Source organism: Bos grunniens, chromosome 14 (assembly GCF_055505025.1).
Source record: "Bos grunniens cultivar Pamir isolate PY7600 chromosome 14, Bosgru_T2T1.0, whole genome shotgun sequence".
Lineage (NCBI taxonomy): Eukaryota > Metazoa > Chordata > Mammalia > Artiodactyla > Bovidae > Bos > Bos grunniens.
The window spans coordinates 41,738,589-41,755,155 of NC_141178.1; the positions used below are offsets into that span (position 1 = coordinate 41,738,589).

A 16,567-nucleotide genomic window follows, 5' to 3' on the forward strand; every position below is an offset into this window, starting at 1 on the left:
AGTCAAATCCAGCTAAAAACATTTGAGGCAATACATCTCAAACTTTCTCTAGTGTCAAGCAACATTTCTCTTTAGCCCAGTCAGGTTCAGCTTTGAGCATTACTGTGTAATTTTAATGACTTATTATTTTTAAAGGTGGGGAAGGGGATGGAGATTGACTATGTGACACAACTTACCTGAAGAAGTTTCATTTCAGAAAAAAACAAATATGTCTTTGGATAAATGTATCGCCATTAATAAGTGTTTTTATACTACTGGGTGATTTTGATTCCTCAAGGTCATTTATTAATTATAAGAAGAAAAATAATACACTACATTTTACCTAAGTGAAATTTATTTCTTGCATAAGCAAAAATTTACTTTAACCTCAAGTGCAGAATATCATATTTGAAATACTCACCTAAGGCTAAGAATTATTTTGTACTTCACATTCTTACTGCTTATCTACTGAATTTCAACTCTCAGACTCAGTCTAAGCCATATGAGGAGGAGATAGAGTCCTTTGGTAAAGACATTTTTATAATGGTCAGATTTCATTTAATGGAGCTCCAAATTAGAAGATTATTGACACTTGTCAGAAAATCAGTGTTCTGGTCTCAGATCCTGCACAAGACAGGGAGTAGCTCACAGACTTTGTCTATGCCTTTGCGTGTGTGTTCAGTCTCTCAGTCATGTCCGATTCTTTGCAGGCCCACGAACTGTAGCCCACCAGGATCCTTCTGTCCACAGAATTTTTCAGACAAGATTACTGGAGTAGGTTGCCATTTCCTTCTCTAGTTCTCTTTGTTATTTCTCCATAATTTAAAAAAAAAATGGGATGGACTATCCTGCAAACCTCCATGCTTAATATATGTATTAATTTTCTACTGAGATAATATAAATTAAAATTCTAGCATATAGATGAGGCTAAAATACACTGAAAGTTCAAGTTGACATGTTTCTTTTATTTTTTCAATCTTGTTCTTTTCTTCTTTTTGTGCCTATATATTTCCTAAATGCTAGTATAAGTTCTCTTTAACCACAGGCATGGCACTGTGGTACCTTTGCTTGTCTAAGCACACAGCTGAATTTAAAAGTAGAGTTATAGGCAACTCTGCATAATACTCCTAAGAATCTAAAATAGAGTCAATATATGTATATGTATAACTTTGTATATGATTCACTTTGCTGCGCACCCGAAACTAACATAGCATTGCAAATCAACTATACTTCCACAAAATTTTTAAAAGTGGGGAAGAGGACTTCTCTAGTGGTACAGTGGTTAAGAATCCCCTTGCCAAAGCAGATTTGATCCCTCATCCGGGAAGATCCCACATGATGCGGAGCAACAAAATGTGTGTGCCGCAACTACTGAGCCGTCGCTCTAGAGCCCTGCTCCACAAACAGAGAAGCCAGCACAATGAGAAGCCTGTGCATGACAAGGAAGAGTAAGCCCTGCTTACCACAACTAGGAAAAGCCCACAGGCAGCAATAAGACCCAGATCAGTCATAAACAAATTAATAATTTTTATTAAAGTAGAGTGAGACTTCCAGATTCATCAGGGGAAAAAAATGAAAGCTATTCCATAGAAAGTAGTACGCTCCTAAAGTATCTTCACTTGTTACAGAAGCTAACTTCTGTGCTCACTGAGCACAAAGCATCTTGAAGGTGAGAGAGCAGGGGAGGGGTCCTAATAATCAGTTCATTCCTATGAAGGCAGGGGCAAGGTTTCACAAATTCCTTTTTGTTGAAAAGAAAAAAAAAATGTTGTTTACAATAAGACAATAGACCAGAAAGCCTGACTAATTTGTTAGGAGGAAAGTAAATCTAGGCAAAGCAATGTATATTTATTCAAGTGCGTAACTTGAAAATAAGAGCAAATTTTCCTGAAAAGTCTTTTACACAAGCAAACAAACTCAGCCTTGTTAAGTCATAATGACAGCACAGCACTACCTGGACTTCAAAAAAAAAAAAAAATAAAGCCCTGCCTACTTGTTTCTCAAAAATACCAACAGCTGATGATTTGACAGCATTTTTTTTGGCCTTTAAAATTCACCTTTGGTCCATTTTGCCAGTGGAGTTACAATCCTTTCCACAAACAGTTTGTGGTCCCATTGCAACCTCAAATGTGTCAGGTTTTTTCAGCATAGTGGGACAGGGTGAATCTCCCTTATTTTTTCCTTCCCATTTCAATATTTTAAGTTTGCCCCAGGTGTCTTGTCTCAAGTAAAGCTGCAGCATCAGACATACTGGATTTTAGGCCAAGTATTAATTTATTGAAGTCAGATGCACAAATGTAGTGATTTTCATAGCTAGACACTTCCTACAATCTTTACACTTTGTTCTTTTTGTTGTGTTGTTTGTCATTTATTTTGATTGGAGAAAAAAAAAAAGAGCTTTAATTTCATCTTTCCAAATCTTTTCTTGGGCTTAATAAACAAATGCATCAATATATATTTTATATTTTGATAATATATTTGTGAACGTCATTTTACACCTTAAGAAATTTAAAATTCACTGGAGGGTGAATATTCAGAATTTTTCTCAAAGTATCCTAGAGTCTTAGCTCTGTTAAATGTCTACCAAATATACATGGAACTCCATTTCCAGGGTGTTAGTCATTCAGTTGTGTCTGACTCTTTGTGACCCCATAGACCGCAACCCACCAGGCTCCTCTGTTCATGGGATTGTCTAGGCAAGAATACTAGAGTGAGTTGCCATTTCCTATGCCAGGGGATTTTCTGACTCAGGGATTGAAGTTGCATCTCCAGAGTCTCCTGCATTAACAGGCAGATTCTTTACCATTGAGCTACATAGGAAGCACAAGCAATAGGTACATTGGCAACTGAAAGCACGGCTCAATTAGATAGGTTAGGAACAATGTCATAGAAACATTTGCTGTTGACTGTGACAGTAAAGTCTAAACCCTTTCTAAGTTCCATATTTATCATTTGTCATTCTTTGACATTAAATTATTTGATATTAAATTAATTGGTTAATGAATAGATTCTCTGTGCTCTCTTGAGATATTTAGTCAGCCTTGGTTTATCTGTTGTCTTAATCCAAATCAAGAATAATCCAGACAAAGAGCAGTCACCACTAGTTTGAATCCATCTTTGATCAAGTGTTTTATATATGGACTATGGAGAAGACTGGTTGGATCTCCTCGCGGTCCAAGGGACTCTCAAGAGTCTTCTCCAACACCACAGTTCAAAAGCATCAATTCTTTGGCACTCAGCTTTCTTCACAGTCCAACTCCAACATCCATACGTGACCACTGGAAAAACCATAGCCTTGACTAGATGGACCTTTGTTGGCAAAGTAAGACTGCCCGGAGATCCAACCAGTCCATTCTAAAAGAGATCAGTCCTGGGTGTTCTTTGGAAGGAATGATGCTAAAGCTGAAACTCCAGTACTTTGGCCACCTCATGCGAAGAGTTGACTCATTGGAAAAGACTCTGATGGTGGGAGGAATTGGGGGCAGGAGGAGAAGGGGACGACAGAGGATGAGATGGCTGGATGGCATCACTGACTCAATGGACGTGAGTCTGAGTGAACTCCAGGAGTTGGTGATGGACAGGGAGGCCTGGCGTGCTGCGATTCGTGGGGTCGCAAAGAGTCGGACGTGACTGAGTGACTGAACTGAACTGATGGAGAAGACAGCTCAGGCTTCCAGGAGAGTAGAGATTCAATGCCAAAAATGATAAAAATAGAATAATTCCAACATGAAAATTAAAATAACTTTACTGGGAGCAGAAGAAGCACAGGGGAGAGAGAATCCTTAATACTTCTGTGCTATAGTCCACAGGTTCTTACACTTTAGATTCATCTCTGTAAGTGAATCCATGAGATCAACAGTAAAGAGGATGGCGAAAAGAAGAAAAATTTAGATTTTAGAGTTGCATCAAAATAAAAAAATACAAGATGTTTCCAAATAAAAGTGAAAATGTGATTTGAGTATGTATTGTAATGGTATGTCAATCATTGTCATAAAGTTTTCATGGTTTTTATTATAAAGAAATATTAAAATATTCACTTTTCTAGTCTTCAGAAAGAATGCAAATCATAAAATCCAAAGACATGGATTTCTGAGGAAAAAATATTCCCAGAACTGGAGGATGCTATGCCATTCAAGCACTTTCACATCCCTAATAACAAAGTCTTTTTTAATATAACAAAGAAAATTATACATAAGGACCTATTGTATAGCGCAGGGAACTATACTCAACACTATGTAATAACCTATATGGAAAAGAATCTTAAAAAGTGTATATATACACATATTTATTTATAAAATATATATATATAACTGAATCATTTTGCTGTGCACCAGAAACTAACACAACTGTATTTCAATAAGAGTTTAAAAAGATCAAAAAAGAGATATTTATAAAACCCAAAAAAGATACAGTCCCCATTATATAATTTTATTGAACTTTTTTTTTCTTTTTTTGTTATCTGACTCCCTTCTAGAATGTAACCTTTTTGAGGGCAAGGATTGTTATTGTGTTCACCGTTTAAACATAAGATCAGTGTTACAGGCAAAGCTGGATCTAAGGAAATAATTGTTGAACAAGCTAATTTGGTATTTTCAAATTCACTTTAGCTCAGTTAATCCTTGCCCCTCAATATCTTATGAGTCTAATTTACCTTCAGCACATACACATTAGTATATGCTGCCTTCTCATTTTCCACTCAATTCTCAATGGTTTGAGTCATTTTTGACAGTCCTGTTTACAGTCCTCTAAACCCCTGCTATATTCATTCTGTCAGATGACTTTATTTCAAAAGCTACTCTCATTTTCCTGCCATCTGTACCCATCATTCACTCATATCTTCTCTCAGATGTAACAGATATCCTTGTAAGTGTCTATCTTTACACTTCGTAAATGTCTACTCTATGTTCTGAATACTTGCCCCATCAATGACTCACTTTCAGTCTTGTATCTTCCTTGTCCATGTTTTCTTTATCTTTCATCTATCGTCAAATTCAAGTCGATGTTGCATGAGGACTTAGTCCTTCCTCACTCCTTTTAATCAGCTACTCTACTTTTTCTCTCTTTTCTTTTCTTTCTCCCCACCTGTCTTAGTGACTTTGAGCTATTATAACAAACACCATAAACTCAATGGATTATAAAGGGCAGAAATTTATTTCTCAGAGTTCTAGAGGCTAGGAAATCAGAGATGGAGTCACTGGCAGATTTCATGCTTTGTGAAAGCCTGCTTCTCGCTTCACACATGACTGCCTTTTTCTTATGTCTTCACAGGATAGAAGGGGCAAGGGACCTTTCTCAGGGCTCTTTTATAAGAACACTAATTCTATTCATGAAGGTTGTACCCCTATAACATAATCACCCAAAGATCTCACTTATTAATACCACCACTCTTTGGATTAGTATTTAAACTTGAGAATTTGAGGGAACACACACATAGAGACCACAGCATCACCAAATATTTAAAGCAATAATGCAGGTACCTCTGGCTTACTATACATTTCTGTGTCAATTTGTTGCAATTTACCAACTCTCATCTATGTCAATAAAGCTTCCATTTTTCAATTCCATTTCTCTCAAGCTTGAATAAATCGTTTGACCATATCTCAGCCAAGGGCTAATATTGTTACTACCCTTAGATAAAAAATCAAGTCTTCTTTTGATATTTGCAATACATGCTAGAAGTCAGGACAGCAATTCTGAATGTTTTACTAGGAGATGGATGATATATTGAACCAGGCACATAGCTAAGTTCATTCCTTTCATTAAGTACTAGTTTACTAAAAATTAGTTAAAAGAGTGCAGTGCCTATCATGGTCCAGGAAGGTAGCAATGAACACAGAGCTAGCCATTGGGGTAAATGGGCCTTACCATTACAATAATAGGTAAAATAAGGGATATGCTTACTATAGTAGTGTATGCATTAGGTCCCATAGAGAATGTGAAATATTTAACATAATTCAGTTTGGAATGAGTGAAGAGGCAGTCATAGGGAGGAGGTGACCTAGATACCAATATTTAAGGATGAATAGGAATTCGCTAGTTGAAATATTAAGAGAAAATGGTGAGAGATTCAGCCCATTGCTTCTCTAACATTAGTGCGATTATATGCCCTTGACTATTATAACTCTTGAAAATCTCCCCATTACTTCTAAGCAAATTATAAATTCCCAGAAGGGTCATGGAGACTATCTACAATGTGGTTTCAATCTGCCTTTCTATACATCCAACTATTCTCTATAAAATAAAATCACTTACCATTTTCTAGGCCAAAAATACACTTTCTCATTGTGTTTTTGCTTCTCAATCTTTTTGTCCATGTAAACATCTCATCCAGCTCAGCGGTAAAGAATTCACCTGCCAGTGCAAGAGACACAGATTCAATCCCCAGGTCAGGAAGATCCCCTGGAGAAGGAAATGGCGACCCATTCCAGTATTCTTGGTTGAGATATCTCATGGACAGAGGAGCCTGGTGGGCTGCAGTCCATGGAGTCGCAAAGAATTGGACATGACTGAGTGACTAAACAACAACAACAAAACATCCCATCAAATATTTACACAATTTGAAAAGATAGTTGCCAATTATTGCCTCTTTAATTAATTACCCCTTCTGAGACAATTATTTCAATACTATGATAATTTTCTTTTCAATATAAAGGACAAATCACGCATTACCTAGGTTTGTGAATGTTTTTTATCATGTCAGTTCAGTTCAGTCGTTCAGTTGTGTCCGACTCATTGTGACCCCATGAATCACAGCATGCCAGGCCTCCCTGTCCATCACCAACTCCCAGAGTTCACTCAGACTCACGTCCATCAAGTCAGTGATGCCATCCAGCCATCTCATCCTCTGTTGTCCCCTTCTCCTCTTGCCCCCAATCCCTCCCAGCACCAGAGTCTTTTCCAATGAGTCAACTCTTCACGTGAGATGGCCAAAGGACTGGAGTTTCAGCTTTAGCATCATTCCTTCCAAAGAAATCCCAGGGCTGATCTCCTTCAGAATGGACTGGTTAGATCTCCTTGCAGTCCAAGGGACTCTTAAGAGTCTTCTCCTCATTAGCTTATGAATGTGTGTGTGTGTTATTCAGTCAGTCGTGTTCAACTCTTTGAGACCCATGGACTGCAGCCCACCCCTTCAGGGTAAAAAACCCTACCTTAGCTGTTTTTTGTGTTCCTCACAACCCAAAGAAACAGTGCCTTTAAAACATTAGCTTTTCAATAAACTGTGAGCCAATATATAGTTCGATCAATAAATTTTCCTAAGAAATACAGTTCTGATCATTTTGTTTTAGTTAAAAAAGTAATTCAAAAATTTTGCCCTAGACCTCCGTGATTTTATAAAATTCTTAGTTAGTTACCTCATTATTAGTCCAACATAGCATTAGCTTGAAAACAAACTGGAAATGTTAGATTCACTACAAAAGCCAAAGACCTGCAATGAATCTCGGTATAATTACCTCATATAATTTTTGTAACAGAATACAAAATGTGTCATGGTGGAAAATATTACTTATTACTCTGGAAAAACAAAGTTCTATATTACTCAAGATAAGTACTTTCTCTCAAAGGGGTCCCAAATATTTGAAATGAAGAAGTGAGGCACAAAATGTTTACCAATTTACATTCTACTAGGTACATTAAGGAATTAAGGAGCAGATCTGTATGATCATAGCTAAGAAAAACTATGTTAAAAGTTTTGGAGAGGGAAGTAGTGTGTTTTCAATCCTAGTCATTAATTTTAAACAACGTCTAATCTGTACAATAGAGAGAAGAAGCCTGTATTTGTACTGTTTTGCTTTTGACCTCTGCCCCTTTTGTAAAACCCAGAACTTCCAATAATATGAAAGGATTTTGATACTGTGCTTTAGTTTTAGCTTTTATAGGGGCATCGAGTTACCTCTCTTTGATTTGGCTTTTCCCTAAATGCTGATTCTATGCCTAAGTGTCCACCAGAGGCCAGGCAGTGGGTTTCTCTGAAAATGCGATGCACCTAAAAGATGATAGCTGAGTTAATAAAAATTTCAAGTTAGAAACATCACAACGAGCATGTGTTTCCATTCATAAAGTATGTCTTAAACACACACAAACTATTTTTTGTCATCTGGTTTTGTCCCATTTTGAAATTATTCTCTGCTGTTAATTAGAAGTGACTACAATTTGATTAATCTCAAACATGTGTCACGTATAAACAATGTGGAAAACTGAATTCAATTTTTTTTTCACTTGGAGTATGCAGGGTGTTCACAGAAAGGAGACACATATATTTTCCAAATAATCTGAAATCTGATATTATCACACTAACGGGATATTATCAATGTAACATATTCTCAAATATAAATACATCATGTTTATTTGATGCATTAAATCCACAGGAGAACTTAATTATAAGCAGGTTTAGACTGAAAATGTAAAAATTAAGACTTCTTTCTCATTTGTTATACTTCTAAAGCTTTAGATTTGGGAATCTGTTTCTTAACCTTGAGAATTCACCTGATCTTGGTCTCTGGTTTTTGATTTACTTCTTTTGTCAATAACGTCTCAGTGCTTGCAAACTCAGACAAGTATACATGGATTTTGCTTAAAGAAAGGAAAGTTTCAATTAACAAGGAAAAAATGTCTCTTTGGCTTAATTTGAATTATAATTATTGTTATAGGATATATACTAAAACACTCATTTTTCAATGTGCTAATTAAATTTCCATAAATGCACTCAGCCTTTAACCAGATTATAAAAGAAAAATCTTATGATAAAGTAGTTGTGATTTAAGAAATAATGATTCCAGTTAGGATTTTCAGTTCAACTTTCTAACCAAAAAAATGGTTTTCTTTCTTATTACACAGCCTGCAGTAATAAGTGAAATATAATCCTAATTAATTTTTCCTACAGCTATATATAAATCAATAGTTGCAACATCCCAAAGGAAACACACACTACAGTCCTCCAGGTTCCTAATGAATGCAAATAGAATGACCTTTTTCTGACAACTATGAATATTGTTCCATAGTTTTACCATTAAAATTGCTGCTATCAGCAATTCATACAGCAAACATGGAGACTACAATAGTTGTAAATAATCATTCATTATGGCAAGAAAGGAATGGGAAAAACTAAGCCTAAGTTATGCAACTTTTAAGCCTCAGCCTGATTTTTATATTTCATTTTTCTTATTTTTTCCCACATTTGATCACAGTATTTATTTATACTTCTGACTTACATTAGAATTTATTTTTAGTTTTTTAATTTAATTTTTACTTTATATTGGAGTATAGTTGACTTAAAATGTTCTATTAGTTTCAGGTGTACAACAATGTGATTCAGTTATACATATACTTATGTCCTTTCTTTTTCAGATTTTTTCCCCATATAGGTTATTATAGAATATTGAATAGAGTTCTCTGTGCTATACAGTAGGTCATTCTTGATTATTTTATATTCAGTAGTGTGTAAATGCTAATCATTTTGATGTTGAAATTCTGTCTGTAACCACTCATCATTTAGATTCTTTCTTCTCTATTCCAGATGAAAAGACATTAAAATAATTCAATGTTTTATATTATTTACTTGAGAAGTTCAGTATTGAAATGTTTTTGCAAATGAAGTAAAATCACCAGTCAATAATATTATAAGGCTCTAAATACTATAGTCAGACTACTAGGAGACTGTGATGATATTCCACAGACATATCTGTACAGAAAACCCTATTGGTGTACTTAACGGATCAAGACACATACCATTCATGTAATGAGCATGTGGATGAATTCAGAAGCTATAAAAACAGATAATGACATAAGAATGACACCTATGGGAACCTGAAGAAAAGGTAAGAAGCAATTCAATTGCATTATTGAAGAACCACTTTATTCCAAAATGCAGTAACACTGTGTGTATTTATGCTAGTGCATTTAGTTTCCCATGAAACTTCATTATAACCATGACAATGTCTCATTAAGTGTAGAAGTTAAATTCAAGTTGTATGAGAAGAGTAGTTGCTGCTGCTGCTAAGTCGCTTCAGTCGTGTCTGACTCTGTGCCACCCCATAGACGGCAGCCCACCAGGCTCCCCCATCCCTGGGATTCTCCAGGCAAGAACACTGGAGTGGGTTGCCATTTCCTTCTCCAATAAGAAGAGTAGTTAAGTTTGTTAAACTTAATTCTGTCACTCATAGATCTATATACTGGAAATTCCAATTGTTCTCTACAGTCAAGAATATAATTAGCCAATAGAATTTAAATACTCATGAAAAATAAGACTGCCCAAATTGCAGCAAGTTTTAAAAGAAACTCACAACAATAGTACATTTTCACAAAATTCCAAAAAATATTTCTTCCTTCCCTTATTCTATGATTAATTTATATACTTTTGTACAAGACTGGAGACCACTATCATATAATTATTTGATATCTCAAATATGTATTAGTGACACAAGTTTACATAGACTTTATTTATAGAGATATATTAACGGTCTTTGGTAAGTAGTTGTACCACTATTTTAGTATAAAGTCAACCTACTCCACTTTCAAGTTGAGAGCTGTTTTAAACTTCATTCAATTTCTTGAAACAGTTAAGAGAGCATTTCTGTGAGTGTGGTTTGGGAACATCAGGCATAGATGGCATTTTTTAACTGTATTAAACAATCTCCTCTTGATGGCATCTCTCCTGAAGATGACTATACTCTCACACCTGTAATGCTTTCATGTTCAAAATGAATCCCTGCTACATCTCACTCAATATTGATCTTTAAGGCATTTCTCCCAATCCTTTTCCCAGTGTGGTCACTGAACAGTATCAGAGTTCAATAGGAAGATCAGCTGCTCATCCACTTTTTGCTAAAGCAATTTGTATTATGGATTTATTTTAGCAGTCTACAGTGGCAGTTGCTGTTTTTACTATTTAAATGCTTTGATTATCTGACCTTGCTTACTTTATCTTTCTAAGTGCTATGCATGGGCTTTAAAATTGATCAATAAGTGGGGATTCCTCTACAGGATTATGCTGAAATCAATCTCAATTCAGACTTTTCGTATTTTATGTTTATTACTAGATCCATCTTAATTGCATTCCTTATTTTGGTAAATAATTTTAAAACACCTAGTTGATTACAGAGGTAAGAGTCTTTCAAGATCCATGTATATTATAAAATAACTTGTATTCTTTATATGTTATTCTGTCCATTCTTTCAATGTGAAGTAGGAAAGAATTAGCCATAGATATTTTATTCAAATATCATTGCATTATAAATGAAGATCTATTCTATTAGAAGAAAAAACACAGCTTTGTATATATATATGAGTAACTGAAAAATCTAGACACACATTAATGTGCTATATTAATTGTGATAACTGTGAAGCTTCAACCAGCACAGTCTATATATATATACATATATATATATATATATTGCACATAAAAGTGTTTATAAGACTTTTAACAGGATAAATTAATACTCCCTGTAAGAAAAATCAAAGCAAATTCTCAATATTTGTATTTCTGAAATTCAATAGGAAAAAAGCCATAAGCTTGCTGAATATCAAAAAAAAGGAATATTCAGTATGAGAAAAAATTTTGTTTCACACTCTCACTATTAAGATAGGAGATTTTACTCATTTCTTTGGATTGAAATAGAAGTAAATTAGAACCTTAAAATGCCTCTCAACTCAAATTATGAATTTCATAACCAAAATCCCATATTAATAATTCATGAATTTTAATAAAGATAAAATTCCTAAAATTAACTATGTGAGACACAAACATTAAGGAATACGAATTATCTTGCATAACTATTAAAGCTTGTGCTAAATTTTTGGTCTAATTTAGTTATATTTCATGACTCTGGGTGGTCACATGAAGCTCCTGAATTTTGTCTTTGGATCAATTTATACTTACATTAGATTTTTCAAAGTCATAAATAAAAGAAATGCAGATATGAGTTAAAAAAAGAAATTGATGTCATCTTTCTTAATCTCATTTTAAAATCCAATCTAATGTCTAAATCTCTGTCATCAACTCTTACATAAAATTGCAGTGAAATATTTCCATGTATGTAAATGAGAGTATAAAATCTGCAATTTCAGAGGCCAAATATGCAAGCAGAAAAGAACCTGAGGTAAATAAATATATGACTATATACAGAAGAAAATATTGCAATATTTTCACCCGTGCAAATACAATCTTTTACTGTTCAAATAATTTTAAAAACTCTCATAGGACTAGAGAAATAGCACATATGTCCAATAGGCCTATACTCACATATTCATACTTTGGAATTATTGGCCAAAATGATTTAGTATGTAACAGCTTTCATTTTAGACTAAATTCTAGCCTATTATTACAATAATTTTTTTTCTGTGGCTTACATTAAATGAGACGTAAAGTACATGTGAATGAAAGCAAAGCCATCACAAGATATTTCATTTTAATAGTTACATGTATGGAGTTAGGCTAGGAAAATTAAGATTCCCGAATACGAAAAAAATGAGGAAAATAAGAATTTTAATTCTAAGTAGTTGTCATCATGGTATTTCTAAAAACTGTTACAACCAGTTACTTCCTTTCTACTGTTTGTAGTGGAATAGCACTTGAGATAAATCATTTTTCCAGAAAGTTTTGCATCTCTGTAGATCACAGCCCTGGCAAGACATGTCCATACTTTCATACTTTTTTCCTCAAGTGGGTAAATGTTAAGAGAGAAGAATCCAAGTTTCATGATGCAGCAACACAAAGCTGGGAAGTGAAAATTATGTTGCAGTGGAGTCTTGAAAATATGACTGTAAAAGTTAATCAATAAAATGTCTATTCCTGTCTATTCACTGGAGGCCCCAGCTGCATAGCTTCACTCAATCGATACTACAAATTATTACGATTTCCAGGTTCCCACTGGACATTCAGAACAAATCTTTCAAGTGTAACAGTCTTATACTGAGTATATGGTGTGTGTTCTCTACATTTATTTCAAAAAGAGAAGGGGAAAAATAAAATCTAAATCCTATGTGTTCTTTAAAACTTCAGCTCTATGGAAAATAACTTACGAGTTACCTTTTAATGTTAAAAACATCTTCCTTTTGATTGCCAAGTTCTGTGCACATTTCTTTTTTAACTGTTTTACATTTAGTTAAGAAATGACTTACTCTAATAATAGATGTAGGTGATATAGCAACCTGGTTAACTCTGAATGTTTCCCAAAATAAATGAATGAAAGAAATACCTTTAGGATAACTTATCATACAGTCACTTGAATACATTATCTCTGTTAGAGAGATACATATAGGACCCTGACTGACAAATGTTTCAAATTGTAGCAGATCCCTTAAAATACACATTCTAGTTGTTTTTATGACTTATCCCAACACATTTTAAAAAATCATGTTTGAGGTATTCAGTTTTTTCTAAAATAAAAAATTATAATTTCAAAAATGAGTTGCTGTTTTTCTAAATAAAAATCCCAGAATGTTTTGTTCTAAGTGAGATTATCTGCTCTCTGCAGAAAGATTCTACATTGATTATAAACTCTAGAAGCTACTCAAGACCTTAAATTTACCCTCCACACATTTTGTTCCTGTATCTGCTAGTCAAAATTCAAAGAGTTTTCCAGATAAAGGGATGACAGGTTAAGGGAACTAACTATAATACTTGCATGCCTTATGACACCTAACATGGTCTTTCTTTCTTCTGACTGGCGAAACCTATGGTGTCTGGCACTGCCCCAAACCAAATCAATTGGTAAATTTGATCAATTCATGCCACCTGTCGATTGAGTGGGAAAAAAAAAATCAAAACTAATAAACAGAATATTTTGTTTGCTAAGCCAAAAAGGTTTTGATTTTTATTTGACATTTAAACAATAGTGTATTTTTCCATGTACATTGGAAAACATATAGACACATATATCTAACATGTACTCATATCCTGTGACAATCTATGTTGAAGCTCTATTTGAAAAGAAAGATAAATGTGTTCCTCCTAAGAAATCACTGTTTTGATTATGATCATTTATCAATCCCTTTAAACTTTAATAACATTTTCTTATGTCTTAATAATATTTCTAATTTTATGATTTTTAAGATATTTAATTGCTAAAAACCATTTCAAATAGTTAGATTTGAAATCATGCAGTTACAATTTTAAATACTCTCTTAGATGATATCTGTATACCTTGCCAGCAGTTTCACATTAAGAGAGAATATCATACTTAATTTCATGATGAATCTATGTTAGAAATTAAAGTAGATAAATATAGATCAAACATATAGAACTTAAGTTTGATTTTTCATTATATTTTAACTAGATGAATCACTGTATAGTCTATTTACTTATAAAATTCAAGATTGAAAGCAGATTACTGCATGTCAGTTTTCAGATCAAAAATTATGTTTTTGTGGGCATTCTAAATAATGTGCCTTTATGGTACTATTTAACTGTAGAAAAAATGTTGGCATTATTTTAATAGCAATATGCTAACATCAAATACTATCATTAGTTTTATATGAGTTCACAACCATTTTTATATATTTCTTATTTTATAAACATATCTTAGGCATATTATCCCCTAATATAATTTTGCTTTTTTAAGACACCATGATATTTATAACAATAGTACATAACTATTAACAATAGTTAATAACATATAACAATATATGCATTCCCAAACAAACTTTGCCCTATATGCTTTTAATTCTTGGTACCAATTTCTACCTTTTAATATTTGTTAAATGTGTCTTTTTTTGTTGTTGTGTGTGTCCTGGCATCTGATTAAAGGTACATGAATGGCAAACAGGGTTTATTATAGGATTTGATTTTATTTGGAAGCACACAAAATGTTATCCTAGATTTTATAATTGTTTTGGTGCCTTGTAATATTAAATCATTGAATTAAAACATAAATAAATTGCTCATGAATAAATTTCAAAAAATGTGTTTTTATATTTTATGTGCACTATACACTACAAATCAAGAAAGAAATGTTTACTATATATATTATTTTGAAATCCTTTTGATAGGTATATCAAGATATGCATTAAGGAGTATAAGTTTAGAATTTGACTTCCAAAGAGCAGTTAAGATCAAATAAAATAGGCCAAATTTACTTCTGGCTGTAGGACTTTGTTCAAAGGTATGAGTGACAGGGGAAAAAACTTCAGGTGTGAATGCTTCATCTAACTGCAATTACTCGATTCAAGCAAGTTCAGCGAGTAAAGTTCAATTCTTTACAAACAGAAAGAGAGAGACAGAGAAGTTCATCTGAGCTATGCTACTTTCAATTTGTTTTTTGAAAACAGACTAAGAGAATGAATACAGGAAAAAAAAACACAAAGATGATAGAATACTTAATTATCAGAACACCAAAATAAAAAAGAAACTAATATTTATTTGAATTGCCGATGATAAAATCTGAAAACATTGCAGAGATATAAAGTAATTGCATTAAGATTTAGATAATAAAAACAGAAATTAAATACTAGAGGCTTCACTAAGGACAGTTTTCATGAATGTTTCAGAACAACATAAGTCTTTATTACTTTTCAGAGTTTCTTCCATGCCTCAATGGTCTGATCAAAAATTTTCCACTCTCAATGTCTCCCAATTTAATAGTGTCTTGCTTAGAGCTGCTACTTTAACAAAAAAGAAAAGCAACAAGAGCCATATGTAACCTTTGGACTCTGAAAGGAGAAAGATGAGAATGCCATTGGCAGATAGGTGTTACAGAAACACAGTGTACTCTTTCCCTTGAATCCTACCTTCAACATTTCTTGATAGTTAACAAGAAAGTTGACTGCCACATCATTATTCAGAATCTGGAATAAGACAGTTACCGTTTTCAACATGTGCCATTTCAGTTAAGAAATGTTGCAGACTGAAAGTTTATCTATTTTGGAAAGAACAATATATTGAACAAGCTAGAATATTTACACATAACCTTTTGCAAGCAGAGAGAATTAAACATTTAGCAACTGAAGTCAAAAGGACTGACTTGATTTCACTTTCTAAAGTAAAACTTTCTGAAAAACTGAAAAACAACTCACTTGTAATCATTTTTTTCTTCTTCAGAAGCAATAATCCCTTCTGTCACTGTCTTCGGCTCTGCCTGGGGTTTTCTACTGTTCTGTTCTTGGCGAACTGTTTCTGCTATTTGCTCAGTTAGCTGCTCTTGAGTAGCCTTAAAGCTGGATTCCATTAGAAGAAGTTTTTCATCTTGACTGGCAAGTTCTTGGGCTGAAAGATAAAACAAGAACATTGCCTTTTAAAAAACCAAGCTAATCTGTTTTTTTTTTTCTTTTGTTTTTGGTTTAAATTTTATGCAATGCAACTTTGAGAAAGATTTAAACAGATCCTTCTTGTCCAAATACAAATTCATGTATTCACATTTTCAGATTCCTTTATTTTAAGCACAAGTAAACAAAGGTATGTATGAAGAAATACAAGATGCTTGTCAGTAATCTTGAATTTATAAAACATTTGAATGAAAAACTTAAATGTCTTCATCAGACAACTCCCCAAGATAATTTGTAAGACCTTTGCTACAATGTAAGTGTATTATAAAATAACATTAATGTATAGTACTCTTGTTCTTTCTTTAGCATAGGCCTTGGGTATATGTATATA

At 33.5% G+C, this 16,567-nt stretch overlaps 1 long non-coding RNA gene across 3 annotated transcripts in view; it reads right to left on the reverse strand.

Moving 5' to 3' along the window:
* The window catches only part of LOC147359326 (uncharacterized), a 90,136-nt gene extending 73,838 nt beyond the window's left edge, over nucleotides 1–16,298 (reverse strand). For all 3 annotated transcript variants that reach the window (XR_015140247.1, XR_015140246.1, XR_015140248.1), the window contains exons 1-2: nucleotides 15,988–16,298; nucleotides 6,232–6,330 (exon numbers count right to left, since the gene is read on the reverse strand). This is a non-coding gene — a long non-coding RNA (uncharacterized LOC147359326). The remainder of the gene's footprint in view (nucleotides 1–6,231; nucleotides 6,331–15,987) is intronic.
* Between the last annotated feature and the right edge of the window lie 269 nt (nucleotides 16,299–16,567).